The sequence below is a fragment of the Embiotoca jacksoni genome, unplaced genomic scaffold (assembly GCF_022577435.1).
Source record: "Embiotoca jacksoni isolate LCO1_2020_lvr unplaced genomic scaffold, fEmbJac1.0.p SCAF_3, whole genome shotgun sequence".
NCBI lineage: Eukaryota > Metazoa > Chordata > Actinopteri > Embiotocidae > Embiotoca > Embiotoca jacksoni.
In genome coordinates this window covers 12799479-12812733 of record NW_027185381.1, presented here as the reverse complement: position 1 = coordinate 12812733, position 13255 = coordinate 12799479, and the positions used below count along the sequence as shown (strand labels likewise).

Below are 13255 nucleotides of genomic sequence, written 5' to 3'. Positions count from 1 at the left end.
TTTAAGAGTGAGAAAGAGAAGACAGATTTAAGCTATTACTGAAAAACACCCTCGATGTCTCTCTTCTGGCAGAGTAATAATGAGCAACATAGCGTTTGTGCCTCAAATATATAAGTAAATCTGGAAAGCAGTGCTGGGTTGCTTTCCATCACTTTCTCAATTTACTTAACACCCTCTTGAGGGCGAACAATACTGACCTGGCCATACGCAAACTCAGTTATCAGAAACAACTGGCATTGCCACTATTATTTATTGTAATTGGAATAAAAAACAAAGGCTCTAAACTAACCTGAACCGTGGTTGATTAATTAACTCGCCTCAAGGAGCTATTACTCTCGTCATGTGTAATGGGCCAGATGGAACAGGCAAAGGACCACCGATGCCATCGAGGCAACCTCAGAGCCTCTGCTTCTGTGAGGTCTGTTGAATAGATTATTAAAAAGACAAACAGGGCAGTTGTGTGATTTGAATGCAACCTGAACTTTAAGCCAATCAAGGGCCTCTAAAGCACACATCATCCAGAAACAGATGTGGTTAGATGTGGTTGTATTGAAGTTTTGTTTTTGCTTTTTGTTTTTTTTATAGCAGAGCGCTAGTGTATGTACTAAAACAAATTTTCCACTTTCCACTACGAAAACTATTTTTTTCATAGAATAGAATTCACTGATTTACCCATGAAATAACATCAGAAAGGCTAAGTAGTATCAACCTAAGGCTACGTTTCAAAAATGTATTTATAAGCTATTTAAATGATAAGAAATTATTTATTTCATCATTGTAATGATATTGTGTGGCCTTTTAGCAAAGCTTTTGTGTACCGCCATTGGTACACATATCACAGTTTGGGAATTACATTTCCTGGCTCTTTCTAACAGCTCTTAGATCTGGAATTGGTTAAGTTTGGTGAAAAACGGTCAGGGATGGCAAAAATCTGTCAGTCAGTCCTTCATTTTGGTTCAGATTTAAATGTCTCAACAACGCCGGGATGAATTGGGATGAAATTTAGCGTCGACTTTCATGGTTCCAGAGGATCGTACTGACTTTGCTGGACCATCTCTGTGCCTAAGTACAGCCTCGCATGTATAATGGTAAAAACTGGTATAATGTCAAAGTATGAGATGTGTAGAAAAAGTTCAATAAATATTGAAATGTTTAGCACTGCAGCATTTCAACACACTAAGTGATACACAGATGAAATGTAAGGTTCGCGGGTGGGTTACAGTACGAGTGTGTGGGTATGTGTCCATACTTATTTGTGTGATGTGTGGCTGTGCTGTGCTGTGCTGTGCTGTGCTGTGCTGTGCTGTGCTGTGCTGTGCTGTGCTGTGCTGTGCTGCGCTCAGCCTGTGGATGCAGTGTGATTCACCAGGCTGTTCTGGACGATTCCTGTGTGGGATCACCATCACGGAGAATGGGCTCTGAGACGAGGAAGAAACGGGAAGAGGAACAGGTGGGACAAAGACAGACAGCGTACAACCCAAATATTTGTACCTTCTGTTTGGACCCTTGTACCTTTGACTGCAACGACAAGTGAAAAGACAACTTGCCACTTCCACAGTGTTTCTGGGTGATGTATGGTTGAACGGCAGAGTGATCATAAACAGATGATGTAATAATAAGAGGGAGAAGGAGGGAGGGGTGTGGGGGGGGGGGGGGTCCGAAGTGTCACTCCTCCCCGCATCTGGCCTGGAGAGATTGTGCAAACCTTTGCTAAGAAAGCAGCACCCAAAATAGGATTAGTCCAGAGAAAATAGAAAAAAAATCAAACGCAGATGACTGCCAGCTTGCCCTACCTCCAGGCTGTGCTAGTTGGGGGCTGGCAGGCTGGAGGCAGGGAAGGGAGGGAGGGAAGAAGGAGACCATGTGTATGGCTGGCTGTGGTTATGCAGCCTGGCTGGAGGAAGACAGTGAGCGAGCACGGGCACGCAAGGCCTACAGATGCTCAGGGCTTTTCACTAGCTTGCTTTCCACAACAAAGCCAATAAGGACCAGCAGGGGCTTACTCAATAGTCCTATCACTTATTTCCCCCCGAAATCAACTGTGAATCTTTTCGCACTTTGTTACCGACAATGATGATTGCCAAGTCGGTTATGGTTTGATAATAACAAACAATGTGTGTCTTACATATTTCACCGACTACTTTTTCCAGCCGGTAATGATTCTGACAAATCCTGCTCGGCCTTATTGTTGCGGCTGCTGGCGCACAATCCTGTCAAAGATCTGTCGTTCCACTTATTTAATGTGACCAACTACATCCAGAATGCATCTAGAGTAAGCTGGAAATTACACTTGGTGTAACTGCACTGCTTCCTGGCACACATTTGATTTTGTCTGTGGGAAACAGCAACTGCTGCTGAACAGAAAAACACATTTGTGCTCATCCAGAGATCAACTGTAGAGACAAGAAATGCTCTTTGGTTCCTCCCCTCGTGAGCTGACTTCCAAACACTGTCCATACCGTTTCTCCACAAACAAACAACTTGTCGTGCTGTATGCTTGTTGTACAAAGCTGAAGTTGACCCCACAGGCCTTGCATGCAGTCAGGGAGCCACTTGCTTTCACACTACACTGACTATGCAGTCACATGCATCACTGGCCACAGCTGAATGCTGTTAGAGCAGTTTGATCGCAGGAGATCCTGCAAGCTATTTATTTGGCTGCAATTACACCTGTATAAAGAAGATGCTCACTGATCACCCAAGATGCATTTTAGTTCAAAATGCAAACAGATCCTCAGTAAGAAAGGTCAGTGACAACAAGCACAGTCCTTATTCTAGCTGCATTCCCATTAGAGAAGAAGAGTTATCATCGGATTATAACTGGATCAACTTTCAGCTGCAGCAGTTTCTAACAATTATGTGTTTTAGTAAACTGTCAGATTTAAATCAAGCTGCATGATAAAATATGTTATATACAAGTATAAATGAAGCAAAGGAATAAACTACACGTGTCTGAATCCCAAATGAAATCCCCCAATTTCTGAATCAGACCGCAAAGCATCGTTGAGCAAATGCATACTGTAGGTCTGATACGACATCTCAACATCTAACAGCGATGCCTCAATCCACTGAAACAGCATGGCAAGATGGATGCATTTTCCTTCCCCATCACTGCCCACAGTAATAACCTCAGGTCAACACGATAAACATGGTCATGTGCTCCAGTATAACCACTAATGGAAATGTATAAAGTGGGTAGTATTCAAACAGGTGATGCATACTCTGAAAACCAGAGCATCAAATGGTTATGTAAGGTTAGCATTATGGTCTTTCCACTCCACTTCAAATACAGAACATTTTTAAGAGGAATTGTTGCATTACAATAATATTAGCTGAAATGAGGTGATAACATCATGAAAGCCTTATATCTAAAGGTCCTATATTGCATAAATTCTGATTTCCATCTCTTTTCTGATCATGAAGTCGGTTCAGGTGCTATATATAAATAAGTGTCAAAATGCTCAGTCCACGCACAAACACACACAGCCTGTATTCAGCAACTCTGACGTTCGGACTAGAGGTTTGTGATGTAACAAAGTCCCACTCATGTCATTTGTCCGCCCTCAGTCCCACCGTCAAGCCTTTAATTGGAAGAAAACACCAAGTGGTCATTCGATGGCAGTGCTAGTAAGCTACCAGACTGAAGACAACCTGTGATTGGCCCAGTCGTGCGTCACTGAGAAGAGTCAGCCAATCAGAAGAGAGGATCATTAATTTCAAGGTGACTTAAAGAGACAGACACAAAACTGCCTGTTCTTGTAGAGCTCCAGAAAGAAGCTTAAAAGAGGAGATTTAAAACTATATGCAGATGGTTTTTGGTACTTAAAACCACAAAAAATATCCTCTCATGAATATCAAGACTGCAAATAAATCACCACTAAAGTGTAAAATATGGGACCTTTAAAATTCAATTTTATTTATGAGGAGGAATTTTAAGGTCAGTGGAAAATCTTTTGACATTCATTCCAATTGCTCTGTGCCTTCACCTTCCTGTGCTCCTTCCATTAATTTCTCTCTTTTTTTTTTTCTTTTTTTTTTTTTTACTGCTCTACCTAAACCTCACAGTCTCCAAACACCAGGGTTTGTGATCTCTTGGTAGGTAGTACACTAACAGGAGGTATTTTAAGGTCCACATCCAGGCTGTCAAATCTGTCTGGAGCACATTACACAAAGTGCTGCTGCAAACGCTGGGTAATAAACAGCGGGGAAACAGAGCACAGCAGGCTGTATTTAGGAGTGGGAGAAGAAGAAAATGGAGAGGAAAGGACAAAAGATGCCTTTTCACTGAACATCCCAAAGCAATTCCCAGTTCACACGACAAACTGCTCTCCTCTCCTAATCATCGCCGGCTACTCTGTCATTCGGATTCTGTCCCCGTCCTACAAGTTTTAAAAATTTCAAACGTAATCCAAAGTAATACTGACCAGCATTTTATGAGATGCAAATGTGACGGAATTAAATATTTAATACAAATAGCCGATTACATTATATTAATATTTCAGAAGAGTTACGGAGAGGTGGTGAACGTGGCTCTAGGATTTGGATTGAAACAGAAGTGTGTGCAAAATCTGTCTGCACAGACTGATAATATTCCCTGTTATTAAACTGTGGCTCATAATTTCTTAACAACTAAGACAGCAGCATGTACTACGATCCATGGGACTGACTGTAAACACTACAGATACGTCAAATATGCCACTGTTTTACACTATAGGCAAGAGCTTGCACAACATAACGTGCTATATATCCACATACAGGCTCTGCTATAAAACCTTGGGTGATTCATGTTTTATAAATGACCCTTTCCTCGCAAGTCTCATGTCAATAGACCCTTCATGAATGGTCCTTAATGAGGTTTGTCAGGCGCTTTAAGAAGGAGGAAGATTGTCGGAAGAAGCTGGGAGCCACATGCCTGTCAATCCTCAGCTATGTCTGATGTGCAGTCATTGTGTGTTCCGCTCGGAGTTAGAGTCTGTGCAGTGAGGGATCTCCGATTGCAGCGGTCATCAAATATTAACTGTAATTTTTTAGCAACGCTACTTCTAAAACAATCCTGATTGCGAACACTCTCCCCGTCCGTCGTCATCAGGTTGTTTTCATGCAACCGTTTCACTTACTCTACTTACACGCGTAAGGCTTCTTCTTCTCCGCCATTTCAGCCTTTGCTCATTTCTCCCACTTCGTCCTCACCTCCTCCCTCTGTTGCTCTGTAATTAAGCAGTGTTTTTAGAGGGCAGAGGACTCACAGACAAGGGAGGAACAGATAAACCCCAGGGAAAGATGTTGTAAGAAGGAGATACTGTGACGTCCTATGCATGCTTTGTCCTTCTATGATAACTCATTTACCAAGTGAAGACCATTCGTCTCGTAGGTAAACAAGAAGCTGTCATTTTCAAGAGGAATATCACATTTAACCATTTTTTTTTTTCACACAATCAGTCTCATGTAGCAGCTCACAAACATTACCACCCAGGGAGGACGATCACCACAGGCAGGATGCACTGTGGAGTCCGCATACTGGATGATACCATGACAATTATCATATTGTTGTTTTAGGCGTTCGGGCCTCTTGTTTTGATTATGTAACCACCATGCTTATTTTGGTGGTGAGCGAGCGGAGCTGAATCACGGCGCATTCGGGGAGCTCTGTTTGACCTGCGTGTTTGTTTTTCCGGGCTGTGCAGCAGGATCCTGCCTGTACCCAAATATCCCAGGCGCATCGTACTCACCATGGGACTGGAGAGTCAAGATTTCTCTGTTTACTTGTGCAAATGCATGTCCGAGGGCTTCTGAGTGCGTTCCAACTCTGTGGGCAAATAGACTCCGAGAGTGAGTGACCAAATATTGAAATATCACCCAATGTCAAGGCTATTGGAGTGAATAATTCTTCGCCTTTTAAGACTCATTAAGGGTATCAATGGCCCCTCCCAGGCCTTGGAGCCATTATCACCAAGAAGGGTCTCGGGGCGGTTGGCATTAATCAATGAATGTTACATTCATGAAATATGATCTGTGGATGTAGAAAAGTGCTGCTGTTCTTTAGCACGAGAAAGAGAGAGAGAGAGAGAGAGAGAGAGAGAGAGAGAGAGAGAGAGAGAGAGAGACTGCTACTGAATGTCAGATGTGACACAAAAGGCACATCTCAGCTTTGTAGCCCAGACCAATCAAAAATGTACTGCTTGGACGAGCCAGCCCAATCTGCTGTGTCTCAGCTCTACTGAGTCCGAGGCTGAGCTCTCTCAGCTCACTCCCATGCATGCACGATTGCTTGCATCCAATTCATTGTGCTCTTCCAGCTGCACCAATTCATGCCGCCGCCAAAGCAAACAGGACGATAAGCTTGTGACCGCTCAAAAAGTTCGATGACTGCTGGGGAATCAAGACCAGCAACGAAAACCGTAATCCAGATCATTTTTTGGAGATGGAGTGGGAGGGAGAGAGAAGACAAACACGTGTCTCCCAGCTGTCGGTATCGGTAATTCGATCTTTTTGTGTTCATAACAGGTACTCAGTCTTTTTGAGCCAAATATTCAGCCGATGAATCGCTCTAAATCTGCCCCCCCGCCCCTCCTCTCTCACACACACACACACACACACAAATCAGCCATGTGCATCCATATTTGGGTTTGGAGGTGTGGGACTGTGTATTTCTTTTGTGTGTCAGGTTTTCCCACATCATCTGTCCCTCCTGCCTAGGCTCATTACTCTCTGCTCTGCCTGCTCCTCCTCCTGCCCCTCCTCCTCTCCCTCCTCCTCATCCCCCCCTCCCCCCCACCCCATTCTCCCCCTCCATCCCATTCTCATCGAAGGACTCAAAATGGCTTGATGCATTTAAAGCAGGCGAGAATCATAATAACTGTGCAAACATGTCCACTGAAATTTTGGCTTCTTACAAAATAGTATTTTGGTGAAATATAATTTTACCAAAATAAAAACTGAATAAGGTAGTGAGTAGGACAATAAGGACATGTTGATGTATATGTATGTTGCTGAAAGCCTGTCCATTATTGTTCCTAATGGTTCCTGGTAATTGCACAAGTGTGAAAACCCACACAAAGACACAGACAATGACTCTGCTCAATCCTATTCATGACCCAGCCCAGTCCTGCAGAACAATAGCTCCCTCTTCTTTATCATCTACAGTATGTGTGTATTTTCTAACTAATCCTGATGCAGCCATAAGCTGCTAATGGAAGAGAGCAAGGCAAGGATACAGAGCACTCGCTGCCATCTCTGGCATTTTAACCTCATACTGCCAAAAGCTACCTCCTTGGCTCGAGCACAGGGGAGACAGACCAGGACGGCTGATCCATCATTTATTATAGCTACAGTTATGGAACAGTGAGGGGACTTAATCCACGGAGAGGGCCTACCTATACAGCTAGATAAGGCGAATATGAAGGAAAATATCCCTTGCCCTGCTGGTCACCACTGAAGCAGGGCATAGGGAGATGAGACAGAGGAAGGAGGAACGGGGGAGAAATGCTCAGGCAGCCAAGCTGAGGAGATGGCACTCATACAGCCCAATCTGTCAGTCTGACTACCTTGCCAGATACAGGGTGGCTCACACAAAAACCACACACTTTTTGCTAAATACCAAGAGACAGCGTGGCTACACACACAACACACACAAACTAATGCTCGAGCAGACACATCAAGTTGTGGAACATGCTGTACCAACAGCAAACAGCGTGGCACACCTTCTGTATAAATACTCTTTTTTTTTTACAAGCTGCACTTTTCAGTTTTCACCTATCCTCCTTTTAACAAACATCCCCTCTCGCCTACCTGCAGTAAATTTACTGAATAGTTGCTGCAGTGACCTTGGCTTGGAAAAGTGTAACTACGGTGTTAAATAAGTTCAGTGTGCAGAAGCTGTAAAAGGACCTGGATGTGATTGCCTGGACTCCCTTTCAAAGGAATATTGGACATTATAGGAGAAAACTGATTTGCTTTCTTGACGAGTTTCAGATGAGAAGAACAATATCACCAATATCAATGCAGTAACAATATGAACCTTCAGCCAGTTACGAGTTAGCTAGGCTGAACACACAATCTGGAAACGCGTAGTTACCCTGACTGTGTAAAGGTAACAAAAATCGACCTATCAACACCTCTGAAGTGAAGTAAATAACACATTATATTTCATTCATGTAAGTGGCACAGAAAGTGATAATAAGCATAGTGCACATCAGAGAAGCAGCTAGAAATATTTTAGTTTCCTTTGTGCATATTCCTGGACAGGACTTGGTGATCTTTTATTATATATAAATTTTTTTGCACAGACACCAGGAAGTTACCGGTAATGGCCATGAAACAGTGTGGCACATCATGGCAAACTGTCATTTATGTATAGATTAAAATTACTAAATACAATATGAGAATTACAGGTGACAGCAGGAAGATTCTGCTCCTTTTGGACATAGCCAGGCAAACTATTTCCCATGTTTCCAGTCTTTATGCTAAGCTAAGCTAATTTAGCAGCATGACTTCAGATTTATAGTAGCCCCACATAGCCAGACCAGCCTCTACCACACTGTGCCAGAGATGGAGGATTGTCTGGCTGCACCCAGTGCTGTACGTCCAGTGTGAAGGTTGGTGCTCGGAGGTTGTTGATTTTGAAAATGGTAAGGCACAGTTTGCTGAAAACTGCCTGAAATAAATAAATATATATATATATATATATATATATAAATACAAAAAATCTACATCTGGTCAGTCAGACTAGTCTTATGGTTAATGCCACATAACCACAACATCTACACTTTGACTCCAGCTGGCTGCATTTCCTGACGGTATCGCTACTGGTTTTATCAAATTAAGGCAAAGGGGCCAAAATCATAACAAAAACTAAATTCATGGACAGATAGTAGAGTCAACCTTCCCAATTAACTCTTCCCAAGAGAGCAAATAAGTGCTTTCCCCGAAATATTAAATAAAATATCCAACTGCTTTAATGACTCAGGGCAGTCCTCTTTTAAAAGATGCCCTCGTGGATGAGTGGTTCCAGCTGGGGACATTTGTTGCATGTCATACCACTGTCCCTCTTCCTTAGTTTCCTGTCTGGATTTATCAGCTGTCCACTATAATACAAAAGTTAAAGGTCATTTATGTACTGGCTCCCAGTGCAGATGAGCTCTACAGTGTCTGTTTAAGTCAAATGAGTAAAATTACAGACTGCAGCTGGCAAAATGCTTTGAACCAATTATTACAGAAGCTATTACTCTTCATCTGTGTAAAATCATGGTGTGGAAAGATGAATTACGTTTTTGAATGGTAATGATGTCTGTCAACAGGACAATTTGCCACAAATTGACTGGGAGTACCAAACTGACTGCGATTGTGCGACCACTGGAGGTTTAATGTGAGGACTAGTGGTGGTGATTGCGCTTTGGGATGACAAGAGTGGAGAAGGGACATTTTTCCCTCAAGTCAAATACGTCTATGGAGCATGAACACATTAAGGGTATAACCATCTAAAACAATAGCAGTAAGAGCTGGGAGTGACCGGGGGGGAGGGGGGGGGGGGGGGAGAGACGACTCACTGCTTGAACTCTTGACCTCCTGCAGACATAGTCATCATAATGTTATCACGACTCCACACACCATTGCTCTGGAGAGATAATGTCACAGAGCACCTCAGATCTTTCACATCAGCACCTTGGTGCTCCAAAACGCTATGGCAACTGCTCACTTACGTAATCTCTCCCGGGTGTGAGATGCAAACAGAGCTAATATGTTTGAGGAGACAGCAATGATCACATTTCCAAGTGGCTCTTTGGATCCTGCTGGTTTAACCGAATAAAGAATGTTCTCAGCCAACCACAACCTTACTTTCAAAACACTTCATCCTAAGATGACAAGCGCCGGGCTACGCATTATGCAATAGTCTTCCTTTTGCCATCACTGATCAAAAGTAGAGCAAGTTCGCTGGGTGGGATTAACGGTCTTTCTCTTCCCCTTCTCTTTGCTGTGAGGACACAGAAAACCCTGGTAGGATGCACCTGCAGAGCTGCTGCGTGTAATTTTCAAAACCCATGCACTTACAGACAGAGGGAGCTGCAAGGAGACGGCGGAGGAGAGGACGAGAGGAAGAGACTTGCAAAGAGACCATGGATCCACACGACCACACACAACAGCATACATGGAAACACGTGTATACACACACACACACACAATAACCATAAACAGAGCAAACGTACCACCACTGCCTCCGAAATTAAGTTAAACATGTCAAAAGTTAAACATTAAACCCCTCTTGCTGTGAATACAGGATTGAAGAGAATATTAAGACAGTGTTGCGATGTCACATTACAAGCTCTTTTCATCTCTCTTTTGCCTCCTCTGCCTCCTTTCTTCATCCCCCCCCAACCCCCCCATTAAATCCCCCAGACTAAACCAATCCGCTGTCACCAACCCTTCATTCTTTACTATGTAGGCCTCCCATCCCCACTGTGTTTCCCGTTACACACACACACTCGTACAGATACACGCAGGGCCTCCTCTCCTCTGTGTGACCTTGACTGGCTAGCACTCCGGGGCTTGTTCTTTGCTTCTCCCTCTCCCTCTGTCTCTCTTGCTCTCTCCATCTTTTCACGCTCGCCTCCACTCTATCGTCTGCCTCTCTAGCTCTCGCTTTCTATCACTCTTCCCCCGGCCGGCCTGACGCTACCCGGCGCACTCCTTTTTCTCCTCCTCCCCGCGACACAGAGGAGAAAAGGGACAGAAGATGGCAGAGAAAGGAGAAGTGAAAGACCTTCCCCTCCTCCGCAACAGTCAGCTGAGAGAGTCCACCATAAAAATAACTCCAGCACCGAGGAGCTGTACCAACAAGTCTGCCATATGTATCCTGGTTTATTCCTTATAAAGTACAATATTAAAAAAAAACAGGACTTCCATCATTAATGATTTATAATAGCTAGTCTAATATATTGTTTTTACCCATATTTCGCCACAATAGGCAGTATAGACATTTACAAATAGTTTTAAAACACAATACAAGACAGCTTTTAGCACATATCAATGTTCATAGCTCTGATTGTGGACAATATCATAAAACACAGGGGTAATAATATAAAACATGTGTAACCCTGGTTACGTTTAAAGATTAGAAAAGTGATGTGGACCAGTATCAGGAAGAACTAGAACCGCAGGAGCTCAGGAATTGAACGTCAGTAAAGAGGCACAACACAGGAATTAACTTTTCATGAACAGTATTAACAACTGCAGTACAGATGGTTAAACAACAATTGGCAAAATCCCCCTCAAAATAACAGATTAAAATAATAAAGTGCGCACAAATAAAATTAAAATGATCTCTGGGTCCAGTCTGTGATTGGCAGTTGGCGGATTGATTGTTTGTGTTGTTGTCCGTCCGACCACAACGTGAAGTGAAGAAGGGAAATCCACTCTCAAATAGTTGTTAGTCTGAACGATCCTCCTCCACGACTCGTGGGTTGAGTCGCCATCCAGTTAACTGGAATATCTTCTCTGTCGCTGGATGTTCTTCTTTAGCACCCGGACTTGCATCAAATCCGTCGTTACCAAAAAACCTGTCCTATAGATAGGTCACACGTTCATGAACAATTACATCCACACATAGTTAACACACATGTCTCATTTAGCTGCCACACTGAGCGCCTACGTCGGCAGCTGCTACAATAACCTCTGGTTCAAATCTCATTGTCAATCATCTCTGTTGTGCAACAAAATAGTTCTTCAGGCTCATGTTCAGTACTGAATTAATTGAAAAACTCCTAACTTTAACGTTATCGGTCTTTACAGCCAGAAATGACCTTGATTTAAGGTTTAAGACAACATTCATTCAATCCAATATCTTTTCACACAAAGCACACAGTAACTTCAGCAGTGAATCGCTGAAGCTCCGTGAGAAGTCCGAAAGTGAATAAAACTAACAAAATAAACAAATCTACAGCTAAGCTTTCTTTAAATCTCTCCTGTACAGAAATATATGGCTTCACACGAACAGCACTTGACCTTCACAGGGTTTCATTCATAGTTCACGAGCACAGAATCGTGGTTTTGCGAGCCACGTGTCCCTCACACCACATGCTAACACTATTAGCATTCGTCTATGTCATTTAACATTGTAGAAGTTAGCATAGCATTTTTTTGGTGTTATAAACACCGTATGATATTTTTGTATACTGCTAACAAATGCTAAATCGAGGGGAGTAAAGAATTACAAATGAAGTTAATGAAACAGACGATAATAATATTTTAGTAACAAATCTGATATATAACAGGGATGGACATTCAAGCAAAACTACTATTCGAAATTCGCTCTGAACTATTTGATTTTTCTTTGAATATTATATATTATATAACATATAATTTAGCTTTATATAAGACTAATTCTGCATTGCACAAGTGTGAAATACCTATCAGCCTACAGGTTAATTAACGTAAACAATTATTTACAATTCTGATTTTATTTCTTTGCAACGCAAACTGCTTGATTCAAAGTGTGATTAGATTTTGCTCTAATCAGCTGATACAGCTTCCTGTTCCACAGGGGAGGATGACGAGCTCTCAGTGGAACAGTGAAACAGCAGGTCCAAATCCGAGTTTCGTTGCAGGTGTTCCTACAAAAGCATCTAATTGCCTCCATCGCAGCCCATTTCTCTGACTCCAGTGATCCTTGAGAGTTTCTCAATGGCTTAGCTCGCAACATCCATCTGTATCATAAATTGGAGCTGTTAACCATTTGACTATGCATTCAAAGCTAAATAAACTTAAGTTGAAGTGACAGCAGGATTCATTAAATGTCAAACAGGCTGATTAGGCACTCTTTACAATTACACTATTCCTGTGCAGATTTATGTCCCTTACATATCTAAAAGGTCTCCGCAGCGATTGTGTTTACCAATCTGATGCTCACAGACTAAATCGGGTGTGTTTAATTCAGGCTTTGCAATAAAATATGACATTTTCATGTACTCTACATCTGATGGCAATACAGTAAGCTGACATGGCAACAAAATAGCTTGCAGATGGCCTTAGGCTTTAAACAATATTAGGAGAGAATCATGAATGAATAGCTCCAGCACTCTTTCTTTTAAGTTTGATCACAGAAATATTGACTTGTTGAAGTCAGCTGCTAAGCCAGATACCTTTTTTCCCCCAGCATCCAGCTCTTGTTCAATTCATCTTGCTCTAAGAGGCATGGACATTACAAGACTGCCACAGCAATCCTCGCGAAATAATTTCCCATCCGACATTAGTAAAACAGCCA

The 13255-nt window shown here is 42.5% G+C and overlaps 1 protein-coding gene across 1 annotated transcript in view; it reads right to left on the bottom strand.

The window, feature by feature from the left end:
* syt7a (synaptotagmin VIIa) overlaps positions 1 to 13255 on the bottom strand; it is an 80555-nt gene that overhangs the window by 59311 nt on the left and 7989 nt on the right. The gene's annotated exons all lie outside the window — the stretch shown is intronic.